The sequence below is a fragment of the Toxorhynchites rutilus genome, chromosome 2 (assembly GCF_029784135.1).
Source record: "Toxorhynchites rutilus septentrionalis strain SRP chromosome 2, ASM2978413v1, whole genome shotgun sequence".
Lineage (NCBI taxonomy): Eukaryota > Metazoa > Arthropoda > Insecta > Diptera > Culicidae > Toxorhynchites > Toxorhynchites rutilus.
The window spans coordinates 342591625-342605216 of record NC_073745.1 but is presented as its reverse complement, the minus strand read 5'-3'; the positions used below and the strand labels follow the sequence as shown (position 1 = coordinate 342605216).

At 39.3% G+C, this 13592-nt stretch overlaps 1 long non-coding RNA gene across 2 annotated transcripts; it reads right to left on the bottom strand.

Moving 5' to 3' along the window:
• Nucleotides 1–5750: 5750 nt before the first annotated feature.
• Nucleotides 5751–6630, bottom strand: LOC129769469 (uncharacterized). Of its 2 annotated transcripts, XR_008741887.1 has the most exons (4): nucleotides 6456–6630; nucleotides 6282–6402; nucleotides 5975–6220; nucleotides 5751–5900 (listed from the first exon to the last, which is right to left on the bottom strand). It is a non-coding gene; the product is annotated as an uncharacterized LOC129769469 (long non-coding RNA). The 2 variants fall into 2 exon arrangements; XR_008741886.1 differs by having other exon boundaries at nucleotides 5751–6220.
• Nucleotides 6631–13592: the final 6962 nt, after the last annotated feature.

Here is a 13592-nt window from a genome sequence, read left to right as displayed (position 1 = left end):
TTCTATTGGGTGCAGTTCCGGAATGTTTGGAGGGTTCATATCTTTCGGGACGAAATCGAAATATTCGCCTTTTACCTTTCTCGTGAAGTGGCCTTTACCACTCGTGAAGTGGCATGATTCCAAATCCGGCCAGAGGATCGTCGGACCGTCGTGAGCCTTCAGTAGAGGGATAAGCAGCTTTTCGAGACACTCTTCCAAATACACCTGTCCATTCATATTGCTTGCGGTAACGAAAGGTGTACTTCACTTTCCGCAACTACAAATCGCTTGCCAAAATAAGAACTTCGACATCTTCTGTGTCTGGAGGTTCTCGGGAACATCCAACTCATCCTTGGCAGTCACACACAGGTTTCATGTAATCTGTAATCTGTTTCTCGTCACGAATGGGGACTTCTTAACCTTAAACGTACGTAATCCAGCTCGAGTTTTGGTATTCTGCTAGAAAGTCTTGCTCACATGCAATTTTTAGTCACATCTCGAATTGAGGCGATCGGTTTCTGTTTGAAGACCCCAACCAAGCATTTGTGATCGTTCTCGTTGACCTGACGGTTCTTTTTCCCGATTATTCGTTTCCGATCAACAGTCGTCAGATGTTCTTCGAACCTTTTATGATACCAGACATCGTGGAATTTGCGATTCCCAACTTTTTTCCGATTGCACGATGCGACAGCTCCTTATACTAGAAGTGCTCGAACAAAACTTTCTCGCGCACGCACTGTTCTTTCGTCGCCATTTTAACATTATTTGTGCACCTGATAAAATCAACAAACATGTAAAAACAATAAACATCAAACTATGTTTACGCAAAATTTGTTTGTACAGATTTGAAACGGTACACCCTTTAGCAACCCAATCCGATCAAAATATCGGCCGATGAAAAGTCTGCAGTCTACGGTGGCTCTATCAGCTAATTGAAGTTAATCGGTCATGTTTCATTTGTCTAGTGCTGCGACCTGCGAACTAAAATTTTGTCTAGTGCTGTATCCGTAACCTCCTGCGACCGCTTACCGCTCTGAAAGTCAATAAGAATATTATAAATCGAAATCTTTAGAATTTAAAAAGGTTTTCAATTAAAATGTATTCAAATGCGAAGTATTTTTTTTTTTGTAAAAACTACAACCTTTTTCCATTTGACGTTTTGACGTAGGACTACGTCTATCATTTCTGTACCGGGGTGTAAGTTCAAGGTTTCGAAAACGAAAGAGTGACGCTGGACTGCAAGGTTTTAAACGTTAATACCTCTTTACCGGCTGAATGGAGTGGTATAATAATCACTTCATCCGAAAGATAAATATCAACGAGTTATATGATTGTCGCTTATTGGTCAAAAAATAGTTTCAATGGCTTAAAATTTGTTTTGATAGCAAGCTATTGAAATCAGCTCATTGATGATGATTGGTGATCGCAATGTGTTCCCGAACACGGACGCAAAATCTATGCACCTGGAGAAACCGTCATAACGAATACATGCAAGCTTTGATTTCTTTTGCTCGCTTGCATTAGTGTTTGGGAAACCATAGTGGACACATGTAAGGCGTGAGTACCTTTACTCGTATCAGTTTCTGTTCTGTTTTCGCATGGAACAGTCATGAAAAATTGTTTACTTGTGAATACGTATGAGCGAAGGAATATTCGCACCCATTTACGCATTCGACTTGGTGTTCCCGTGATGCAATCCAATAGCATCAGTTTCTGTTCTGCTTCCGCATGGAACAGTCATGAAAAATTGCCACATCACGATAAAAACGAAATGAATTTTTTGCAACGTTATGCAAGGATAGACTTTATTTCGTTCTCACCGTGAAATGGCGCCTTCAGTTTCTATTCTGCGCATGGAGTGATCATGAAAAATCTCGTGTTATTCTCACGAAAACAAACATGAATAATGTATCAAACATCTTCAGTTGCTTTTGAAGGGCCACTCAAATTCTATCGGTTCATTTCGGGGCCACCATGTTCGAAAGAGTTGAATTTTATGTTAATAACAATTCCATACTTATACTCATCCACCCACACACTAATAAGAAAACTTTCAGCAATCTTTCAAAATATTCATTCATTCATTCATGAAGAATTGATTCAGATGTAATTTCAAATAAATGGCTACCGGGCCAACGGTAGTCCTACGTCTACCTTGCGGTTATATCACAGATATAACCCACTTCTTGTTTTTGTTTTTGTTCTGGTTTTACAGTTGTCTGACTGCTGCGATGAAAGTTCGAAATTCGAAATTCACCGTCTATTTAGATTTGAGACGAACGGGTGGGCAGTAGAATGCAAAATGTTCGAACTCGATCGAACTGTGAAATCCAATTGCCGATCGGGTTTCGGAATAGGAATCACATTGTCACATCGTCAACATCCAGGAATCACTCACCTGTTTCCTGAATCAGTTACACTCCACGATGCTGGCCAGAATTCCACAGCTGACACCTTGATTCGTTTATGGATGGCTAACTAAACGGGCGTCCGTTCTCTTAACGAGCATCTCAATCCGTATCTCTGGAATCCGGTGTTTGTCGGCTGGACAGTTGAACAAGCCGGGACAAACTATGGCAAGCATTTTCTCCTCTACTCCCGAGACCATGGCGAAACGCGTGCGTACAACAGTGGCTTAATTAAATTTATAGCTACATTTAACAGCAATTGAACATATGTTGAACGATTTTCCCACTCCACTCTCGACACGCCAAACTTGGGTTGGTGTGGTGCGGCCTGCTTTCCGATCAAATTGTTTTCAATCGCACACAGCTGTAGGACGCGAAAAATCATGGCTTACTGTGCGAAAGAGAAAAAAAAGAAGGCTACACGCAGCTGTAAATTAATCAATTTGATCACTTTTCGGCTTCTGTATTTAGGTGGGAAAGGTGCGGCGAACTGATGGAGAAAATCTATATTTTATCGGGCGACGATTAATTTGTTTGCTTTTTTTGCCGGTCAAATCTTGTGGACACTCGAACTCGGTCCGATGTTTGCGGTGGTCGACGGAAACATGACATATGGCTGGACACCAAGTCCAAGTCGGGTCAACGAACGACGCAAAGATATGGGATGTGTACCTTTCGGCTGGGAACAAAATCAACAAAACTGACCGAAATTCGACGCGCATTTCCTCAAGAGGTTGACCGATTTCGTGTTTTATTGACAATGTATCGATATGTAGGTTAAACTGACTTATCCAGCAAGAAAAATGGGCAGAAACAGATGGAAATGACGTTCGAACAACATTGTCGCAACCTCTTTTTCAGCGCTGATTCAGCACTGTAATATTTCATCCCATATCAATGACCGCTAACCCAGCCCATGCAGATTCCAATCGATACACATATCTGAGGCTTGATCTGCCCGAGTGCATGCATAGCTAGGCTGCCCGTGTGACTGATCGTAAAACAAACACATCGAAAGTTAGGCCACAAGGGTTCAATTTGAAAGCGAGAAGTTATTTGTTCACCAGTCACCAATAAACAGGGCACGAGAGGTGCCTTCGTGTGCGCCAGTAGAACGAAAGCTATGCAGTGATCATTTTTATCAGATTGCAATAATTTACAGTGTTTGTCAAGATATATCACGACTTCGCTGTTCGCCGATTGCCACCGCGATCTCAACCGTCAGTGGTGCCAGATTCGATTGCCCTGTCCAACATTCGCACAACTTGAAACAACTTCGATAGGATCGTAACATTCCGCCAATGCATTTATGAATGGAGGGAGGGAATCGATATACCAGGTGAAATATTGTTAATAATCAATCGATATTGATGCTCTGTTATACAACGAACAATCCACTCTGTAAAATGCAACTCAAGCACACTACAAAGTTGATTCTTTCCACTTATTCATTACGTTCACAATCCAGGAAGCCGCAATGAGATTCCAAGAAGGCGGGCAATGGTGATGGAGGTGGTGGCGGTGACTGTCGCTTCACATAGCCAATATTAATGAATCGACGATCGAGCCAAAGTTGCAGCCGCAGCACTAAGACCTGCACCATGTATGCTTTTGCCCCGGCAACGGAAAGAGAAACCGGGCAAATACCAGCAACAGGTTGTTATTTAGCTAACATTACGAAGAGTCGTGTTGAATGCTTGAAATATGTGACCAACGAAAGAGGAAAAGATCACATTTCGCCTGTGCCTATGCCTAATTGAACGATTGAACCGCCCCGTTGTGGCCCTTCGAAGCCATACACCGTGAGACCAGGGACTAGCTTAGAAGACGACAGACAAACATCGCTTTCAGCACGTCTTGGCTAGTTTGTTTTTTCCTGCCCCTGCACAGGTCCCGTGAGGATCCCTCCTCCCACATCCGATGTGATCCCTTCCAGAGGTGAGGAGATGATCAAACAACCCGTAAAACGATCATCATAAATCTTTCGAGTTTGACCCGAAGCGACGGACCTCCGTGCATGAATCCGGGCCGATCGCAAATTGAAAAAAACAACCTGGACTTCCCTGTAATTAAGCGACGAATGGATCTAAGCCTACGCGCAGGTTGATTTTTTTCCAAAACTTCTTTGTATTTCTCGTTTATGTAGTGTTTCTGTAGCCAGCCTCCCATGGCGTGGAACGTGATGCACCTTCTTCAGCGTGGTCCGAGTGTGTGTGCATTTCGCTATGGACGTGATGAATTTTGATGGATGGTGTAATGGAAGAGAATTGCATCTTTACGACATAATTAGTTGGGTGCTATTTATTTTGTACAAGGTGCACACAGGAAGAGTAGATAACAAATCCTCACTTGTGGACAGGTCTTGACAAGTTTTAAAAGCATAGGGAGGGGCGGGGTTGTGTAACGAACGTGATGTTTGTCAGTTTCATATGCTTACGCACGTGTTGACATATCGCTGCTAAGTGGATAAAGTTTTCTGGATAACTGCATTAATACCTGTAGATATTAAGGAATCCCAGAGATTAAGATGTTCTGGAGATTAATTTGTACTACACCAAAAAGCAATTTCTTTTGTTGGCACTAAAAATGGTAAATAATTATATAATATGTATATAAATAAAAAAAAATATAGGGTTGATGTCCAGAGCACGGCCACAGTGTTGACGTTAGAATAGGGAAATATTTTATTCAATATGCTTCCATGTGATTCAATCATACACAAACACTGCAAACCTGACGATTTGGTACCCAACGTAGTGTATATTTTCGTCGGGCCGCACGTTAGATTTGAGAACAAGATTTCGAGGAAACATTAACCGTTTGTTGTATTCCATAATTGCGGGGAGCGTAGGATTTAGTCTTTCGGGAACATATTGGGGGGTACAAATTGAAAAAAATCTAGATTTTATCGCTTATCGCTCATCCATTTTTCGATTATTTTTGCATCCATCCATCAGTCCAAATATACCTAAACTCATCCCCACTTCGGCATATGCTCACAAAATTTGCTCCGCACTAAAACGGTTAAAAAAGTTGCATTGTGGTGTGAGATCTTTCATTCGCAACAACCAATCGATCCTCAGATACGATTTCGCTTTCGGATTTTGCATCGGATAAAACCTTTATGTGTGGCTGTTGTTGTTGACTGATGCAAGCAGGGTTGCCAACTATAATTTTAAAAAATCAGGGAAAATGAAAATAAAAATCAGGATAAATTAGGATAGTCTATATTGGGTTGTCCGAAAAGTTAATGTCGATTTTTGGGAAAACAAAAACATCATTTTCAATCAAAGCATTATAATTTAATTTTATATTCATAGTTCTGTTTCACAATATTTCACCACCTTTCACAAAGCTTCAATATTCTATCCAAGATGCTAAACTATAGGTGTTTCGTTCTTGACACTTTCATGACAATACGTGAGACGAGTTGCGAGACGTAGCTTTCTGCATTGTTTACTTTTTGTTTGGTTGTGTCGTTATGGTTTCATATCAACTCGCTGAGGAAAACAACTGAAGAAAGAAATAAGCAAATATATATTCGTGAAAAATAGTGTACTAGAGCTGCAATAAGGTATTTATATTACATATTATTCAATAGTTTTGGGGGACAGTGAGGATTTGAAGAGCTTGTGAGTGTGATTAAAGGGCTATAAGTCTAAGAAATCTGTTGTCCAACTCCTCCACAGATAATCGTTCATCTCGCGGTTCTCTATCATGCCAAAATTATATTGTGAATATCTTATTTTCTTCAGATGCCGTATTATTGTGCAGAAAAAGGATGCGGAAACAACCATGTGAAGAAGCCATACCAGCTGCTACTGATTATTTTCCTGTAATATATGGAATATTAGCAACACAAAAGTAAAATTAATTCAAAAAGTAAACACGAACCTGTTGCAATCATCGTCAACCTCCTTGTGCTCTAGCATTTGAGCAAAACCAATTACTTTCAACAACTCTTTCCGGATCTTCTGGCGTGATCGATAGTCGTGATTCCAACAGTTTATTTCACCTGTAATATATTAGCAACACAAAAGTCCACTAATTTGAAAAATAAACACGAACCTGTTGCAATCATTGTCAACCTCCTTTTGCTCTAGCAAAACCAATTACTTGTAACAGCCCTTCCGGATCTTCTGGATCTGGTAATCTCGCAATCAGCGCTATTTCTTGTCACCGTCGCCGTAAGTACTTTTTTCCCCGCCGATAGGATCCAAACAAAAGTACATCTTGCTTGGAAAAAAAGCATTGATTGCGCGGCTAGAAGCTAAAACATACTCAAAACATCCTTCTGCACTGTTTTTAATTCGACCGCTGATTGTAGATATCTGAAAAAGTAGAAGCAATTATGAGAAATTGTTATACGAAAAAATCCAGAAAATTACCTACCTACAGTAAAGCGCGAGCAGCTATTTTGCCGACGAATGCATTTGTCACCAAAAGATATGATATGTTTTGTAAACAAATTTGTTTTTTCACGAGCAATGACCGAACAGCAATTTTGACATTGCGGTCCACCTATAGTATAGCACCTTGATTCTATCCTCCCAGAATATGTTTGCTTCCTCGTCGAAGACTGCTGCGAGTCATACATATGAGAAACAGGTTGCTTGGTAGTAGCTCATAAGACAGAACCCATTCCAAATCTCACCAGAAACAGAGTACATCTTTCCTCGGGCGAAGACCGGATATGTAAAAGAATCAATGAGCATAGTATAAATCCTCGCATAAGCGGAAATGCTAGTGTTTCACCTGACTTTTTGATCGTTTATATTTTTTTCCGAAAAACAGTGCAGAGAAATCAATATTACAATTTTCATTGAATTCATCATCCATGCTTTGGAATGCATCTTTACTCGACAAATGAGGAAAGCATATCAGCAGTGGAAGACTTGAGTTTTTGCTAAATTTTATGATATTTAGTACTGTTATAGATATATTTACAATAGTCTCATCATTAAATTGGATTCTAATTTGAATCAGATGAACATATTATATATACTCGTAAAATCTTTTTATATTGACTGTGGATTCAAAATTTTTCTCTTTAGTAATTTTGGAAAACCACGAAACAATTGAGGGGAGAGATAAAAAAAAAGTTAATTACAGATTTTCGTCTAGAGAATTTAACTTAATGTATGATATATACAAGTGCGAACCGGAGAACTTTGGTATGGAAACCAGTATATTTATTACGAATAATACAATGAGTACAAAAATCAGGATCATTTCAGAGAAATCAGGATAAATTGAGTATTCGTCAGGATATCAGGGAGCGTGCTAAAAAGCCTGGGAAATCCTGAAAAATCAGGGAGGTTGGCATATCTGAATGCAAGACTAGAATTAAATTGCTTAACGAAATTACGAAATAACTTTTCTACTCGTCTAGTTAATATCTCTCTTTTGTTTTTCTTCCGTACGTCAGTTCAAGCTAGCATTGCTTGAGAATTAATCGGTGGTTCTTCTGATGGACTTTTCGTCATAATGTGGTGAGTATTCAATGTTTTGTCCATATGTATTGTACTATGTTTGCTTTTTAATTTATAAATATTGTCCTGCGTTGAATGAAATTGTTGCCATGAAAATAATGTACAAGGTTCGATTATACTCAGGTATGGGCAAAATCGCATCGAAATTCGTTCAACAACACTCATCCACCGATAAAACTCACCCTTCTATTCTCCGTTTATGCCCCACTTTATTTGAGACAAAAAACATTCACCTATCATCTTCGCAAAGTTCATTCTCGAGTTAAACGGAAAAATACTGTCTCGATTCCGCTCATATATTCTCAGAAAATTTTGCATCATCTCTTTTGCCTCTCGGGATGACGTTAGATGGTGATAGAATCAAACTGGAAACTTTTGCTTGCGCCAGCGAGTGTTTCTGTAAAATCATTCGTTTTGACGTAGGGCTACTTCTTTCATTTCTGTACCGGGGTGTAAGTTCAATGTTTCGAAAACGAGAGAGTGACGCTGGACTGCAAGGTTTTCAACGCTAATACCTCTTTATCGGCTGAATGGAGTAGTATAATAATCACTTCATCCAAGTGATAAAATGTCAACGAGTTATATGATTGTCGCTTATTGGTCCAAAAAATCGCTTCAATAGCTTAAAAATTGCTTTGAAAGCAAGCTATTGAAATCATAACAATCTAGCTCATTGATCATGATTGGTGATCGCAATATATTCCCGAACACGGACGCATAATCTAGGCACCTGGAGAAACCGTCATAGCGAATACAGTCAAGCTGTGATTTCTTTTGTTCGCTTGCATTAGTGTTTGGGAAACCATAGTGGACACATGCAAGGCGTGAGTACTTTTACTCGCATCAGTTTCTGTTCTGCTTTAGCATGGAACAGTCATGTAAAATTGTTTGCGTGTGAATGCGTCCGAGTGAAGGAATATTCGCACCCATTTACGCATTCGACTTGGTGTTCCCGTGATGCAATCCAATAGCATCAGTTTCTGTTCTGCTTCCTCATGGAGCAGTCATGAAAAATTGGCACATCACGATAAAACGAAATGAATTTTATGCAAGGTTCTGCAAGGATAGACTTTATTTCGTTTTTACGCCTTCAGTTTGTATTCTGCGCATGGAGTGATCATGAAAAATCTCGTGTTATTCTCACGAAAACAAACATGAATCATGTATCAAACATCTTCAGTTGCTTTTACAAGGCCACTCAAATTCTATCGGTTCGTTTCGGGGCCACCAACAAGTTCGAAAGAGTTGATTTTTTTGTTAATAACAATTCTATACTTATAAGCGACTCGTTACACCCACACACTAATAAGAAAAACTTTCAGCAATCTTTCAAAATATTCATTCATTCATTCATTGTGAATTGATTCAGATGTAGTTTCAAATAAATGACCCAGCCAACGGTAGTCCTACGTCTACCTTGCGGTTATGTCACAGATATAACCCACATCTTGTTTTTCACTCAAAAAGCAATCATTGAGCCTCGATCGCGGCAGTAAAATATAGGTAGATAGTTGAAATCGAGTTGTTTCCGGTGCACTATTGCCACAACATTTTTTTGTTTCTAGTATGAAACGATCTAAGCCAACGCAAAAGACCATATGAACGCATGTTATTGGTGAGCGGGAAGGTGGATTCATGTGCACTTGAATGCTGAAAAGGAAAAGAGTACAAGGGAAGATAAAATCATACATACAAGCAGATTCAGTCTATTTTGACTCACTCGTTACTTTGTTTCGTGCGATCCTTCCAAAGGTGTATTCATTCATTGAATGTTATTTTCCACTCTTTGTTGTTATGTTCACTCTCAGTCCCGATTGAAGATGGTCGGGGAGTGAAAAATGACTAATCGTGCAATCTCACGATTGCTTGCTGCATTCTTTTCCCCATGATTATTCCAAGCAGATTTCCAAGAGTGATTTATAATTAGTTGTGGAGAAATGAGCGAATGAACTTTTCCATACTTGGTTATACTTACTAAATCAATAAAAAAAAAGTTTGGAAAGTTGCGTCCTAGATCGCATAGCTGACGTAAGATTACGTGAGGAACACTGAGGTAGAATTCTGAACAGACAAGCTACTTCATTTTAATGACTGCGGTTAATTCTTCGACTCTGCAAGCCATCATTAAAACCAAAAAATAGAATATACAGTATCGAAAAATGCATCGATCCATGTGCATATATATTAGGCTGTCAAAAAAGTCCTGCGGTATTTCCGCGAGGTGTCGTTGTAAGCGCGTAGTTCTAGTTGTATTAATTGTATCGAGTCATACTATAACTTGTTGGAAAGGTACTTTTAATATAATATAGTCCTTGACAGTGTTTTGTTTGGTTAAGTCGTACGTGAGTTATAGTGTCGCAAATATGGAGCAAAATAAAGAGAAAATCCGACATATTTTACAGTACTACTATGACAAAGGCAAAAATGCATCTCAAGCTGCCAATAAAATTTGTGCAGTTTATGGACCCGATACAGTTTCCATTTCCACCGCACAACGATGGTTTCAACGTTTTCGTTCTGGTGTAGAGGTCGTCAAAGATGCGCCACGCTCCGAAAGGCCTGTCGTCGAAAATTGCGAAAAAATCGCTGAATTAGCCGAGAAAGACCGGCATAGTAGCAGCCGTAGCATCGGCCAAGAGCTGGGGATAAGTCATCAAACCGTTATTAACCATTTGAAGAAGCTTGGATTCACAAAGAAGCTCGATGTATGGGTGCCACACCAGTTGACGCAAAAAAACATCTTTGACCGTATCGACGCATGTGAATCGCTACTGAATCACAACAAAATCGACCCGTTTCTGAAGTGGATGGTGACTGGCGATGAAAAGTGGGTCACTTATGACAACGTGAAGCGCAAACGGTCGTGGTCGAAGCCCGCTGAAGCGGCTCAGACGCCGGCCAAGCCCTCATTAACGGCCAGGAAGGTTCTGCTGTGTGTTTGGTGGGATTGTCAAGGAATAATCTATTATGAGCTGCTTCCCTATGGCCAAACGCTCAATTCGGACCTGTACTGCCAACAACTGGACCGCTTGAAGGTAGCACTCACGAAGAAGAGGTCATCTTTGATAAACAGAGGCCGCATTGTCTTCCATCAGGACAACGTCAGGCCACACACTTCTTTGGTGACGCGCCAGAAGCTCCGGGAGCTCGGATGGGAGGTTCTTTTGCATCCGCCGTATAGTCCGGACCTTGCACCAAGTGACTACCACCTGTTTTTGTCCATGGCGGACGAGCTAGGTAGTCAGAAGTTAGCCACAAAAGAGCCCTGTGAAAATTGGCTATCCGAGTTTTTTTGCCAATAAGGAAGCGAGCTTCTATAACAGGGGTATTATGAAGTTAGCATCTCGTTGGGAACAAGTCATCGAACAAAACGGCGCATATTTGACTTAAAAATGATGATGATGATTGTAACTAATTTTATGAACAAATGAAAATTCAAAAAAAATACCGCAGGACTTTTTTGACAGCCTAATATTTATGAAAATTATAAATCACTCACTCCTTATTTTGCTATTACTTTAAAGCTTGTTGATTAATCATGATTATATGTTTCTACTTTCACTGTGCATTTGGAAACGCATTTCGCGATTTTTGAAAGAAATTCGAAAAATTTGAAAGAATATTTTTTTTACTTCATGTTGAACTTGAGGTCGAGCTTGGGTAGACTGTACACTTCGTAGTAAAACGCATTAGTTGAAACAATGATGCATTTTAGTGATATTTCTACTAAAAGTCTAAGTCTTCTAAGGAAGACGTATGTAGGGAATATAATATTAAGATCGCGGCTACTCAAGCTATCATAATCTGATATGCATGAATATACCCTTTTGAACTTCCAAATCAGCAGCCAGTTTAATTTATTAACTACATTTTTACATAACGAAACAACATGCTCGATATTATGACATCCTGGACAACAATTACATAAATTGTTAATAGCAAGATCTACATGATGAAGACGTGAATTGAGCCCGAATTGATTCAATTTTGGGGATAGTAAGGTGAAACTATCTTCCAAGATCATCCCTCCATTGATTTTTATTAAAAAAAGCCTGTTTGTCCGAAAAATGGAGAATAGCTCGTAATACGCATCGACTCACATTGTGAGCTAGCGCAGGCAAAAAGATTGGTCGTTGGGGAAGAAAGCGAGTGGTTAGTGCAATCGAAAAAACATACCCATTTCAATCGTCAAATTGTTTAACTTTTTTACTATATTTTCTATTCGTGTTTCAAGCAAAAAATTGCTGAATAAATTTCCTGTCTAATGGTATTTTTTTTATTAAATCGTTTATTGTTACAGGCTCAGTAACATAAGTTTAAAGGGGCCAAACTCTTAACTATATTTTAACTAGAATATATTAACATGTTTCCTTAATTCTATGGTTAATAAACTAGGAAACCGATTACTCGCGGTCGACTCGAGTTTAGAAGGGTGACACACTTTCGTTAGGAAAAGGATGGGATGTAAGGAGATTGTAACAATGTTCACACTTTTACTCACATTTTCATTCACACTCACATTTCACACTCAATTTTCAGAAACTATCCTTACATCTAATATGTATTACAATTCAACTTGTTCTAATGGAAGGGAACCGATAGCTCGCAAAGAACGAGAAGGAGAGGAATATCTAATAGTATATTACACATAATATGTCGCAATGCCAATTTTGAGTAATATGTGTTTGAAATCTCTTAATGAATCGTTAAATTTTTCGGAGAATGACCACCCTATATAGAAATCAAAAACATAGTACTATGTCAAAACGTAGTCCTACGTCAGAAGTCCTACGATTTAATGATTCCTAAGGTTTTGTTCACATCTATATAAATGAATAATTATTTGGTGTCCGTTCCTCACGAATTAACTCAAGAACGGAGAAACGGATGTAACAGTCAGTATCAGGATTGATGCGTCTTAGTCTGCGTTAGGTTTATATGCCTAAAAAGAAATTACATACCACGAATATAGATTACGTACACAAAAATAATTTCTGTGTGGACTTGAGTGTTCGAAACTATTTCAATGACAATATCAATTGTTGGTGGGACGAAGTTCGCCGGGTGAGCTAGTACAAAATAAATTAAAATACACCAGACACCAGACTGTCCAACGAGAATAGCCCGCCGGGCCGCACGTTGGGTATTGCTGTTTTAGCTTCTGGATACTGATTACATAGAATAATCATCATTGAGGTAGATAGATTCTCTTGATACAATGTCCTGGAAAAAAGTTGATGAAGATGGTAGAGTTTCGAGCGACATAGCATGCGCTGCCATAACTATTTCTCAAATAGTGACGTCAGTTGTTCTGTTTATTTTGGATTGCCCACCGCATCCATGTGAAAACACTATTTTCAGGAAGTGATTTATTAATTAAAAACGAACATTTTTTTCAGAGTTCCCGCTGAATATAAGGCTAATGTGATAGCGTGCAGTGAATATTTGGCAAATCACGTCGAAAAAGACGGATAAAAGTGATATTTCCATGTGCCATTTTCACTCCTCCACGCTCATAGAAACAAACGAAATTTCATTTTAACGTTACGTTACGAAGTTGATGTTTCGAGGCTTCTCAGTGTCGGTGTGTATGTTGTGAGAGAATAATCGCCAGTTAATCGAAATTTCACCGAAAATGTTACTGCTTTCGAGAACTAAGCATACGACTGCTATCTGGATCCTTTTACCACATAAATAATCGAAAAAAGCCACA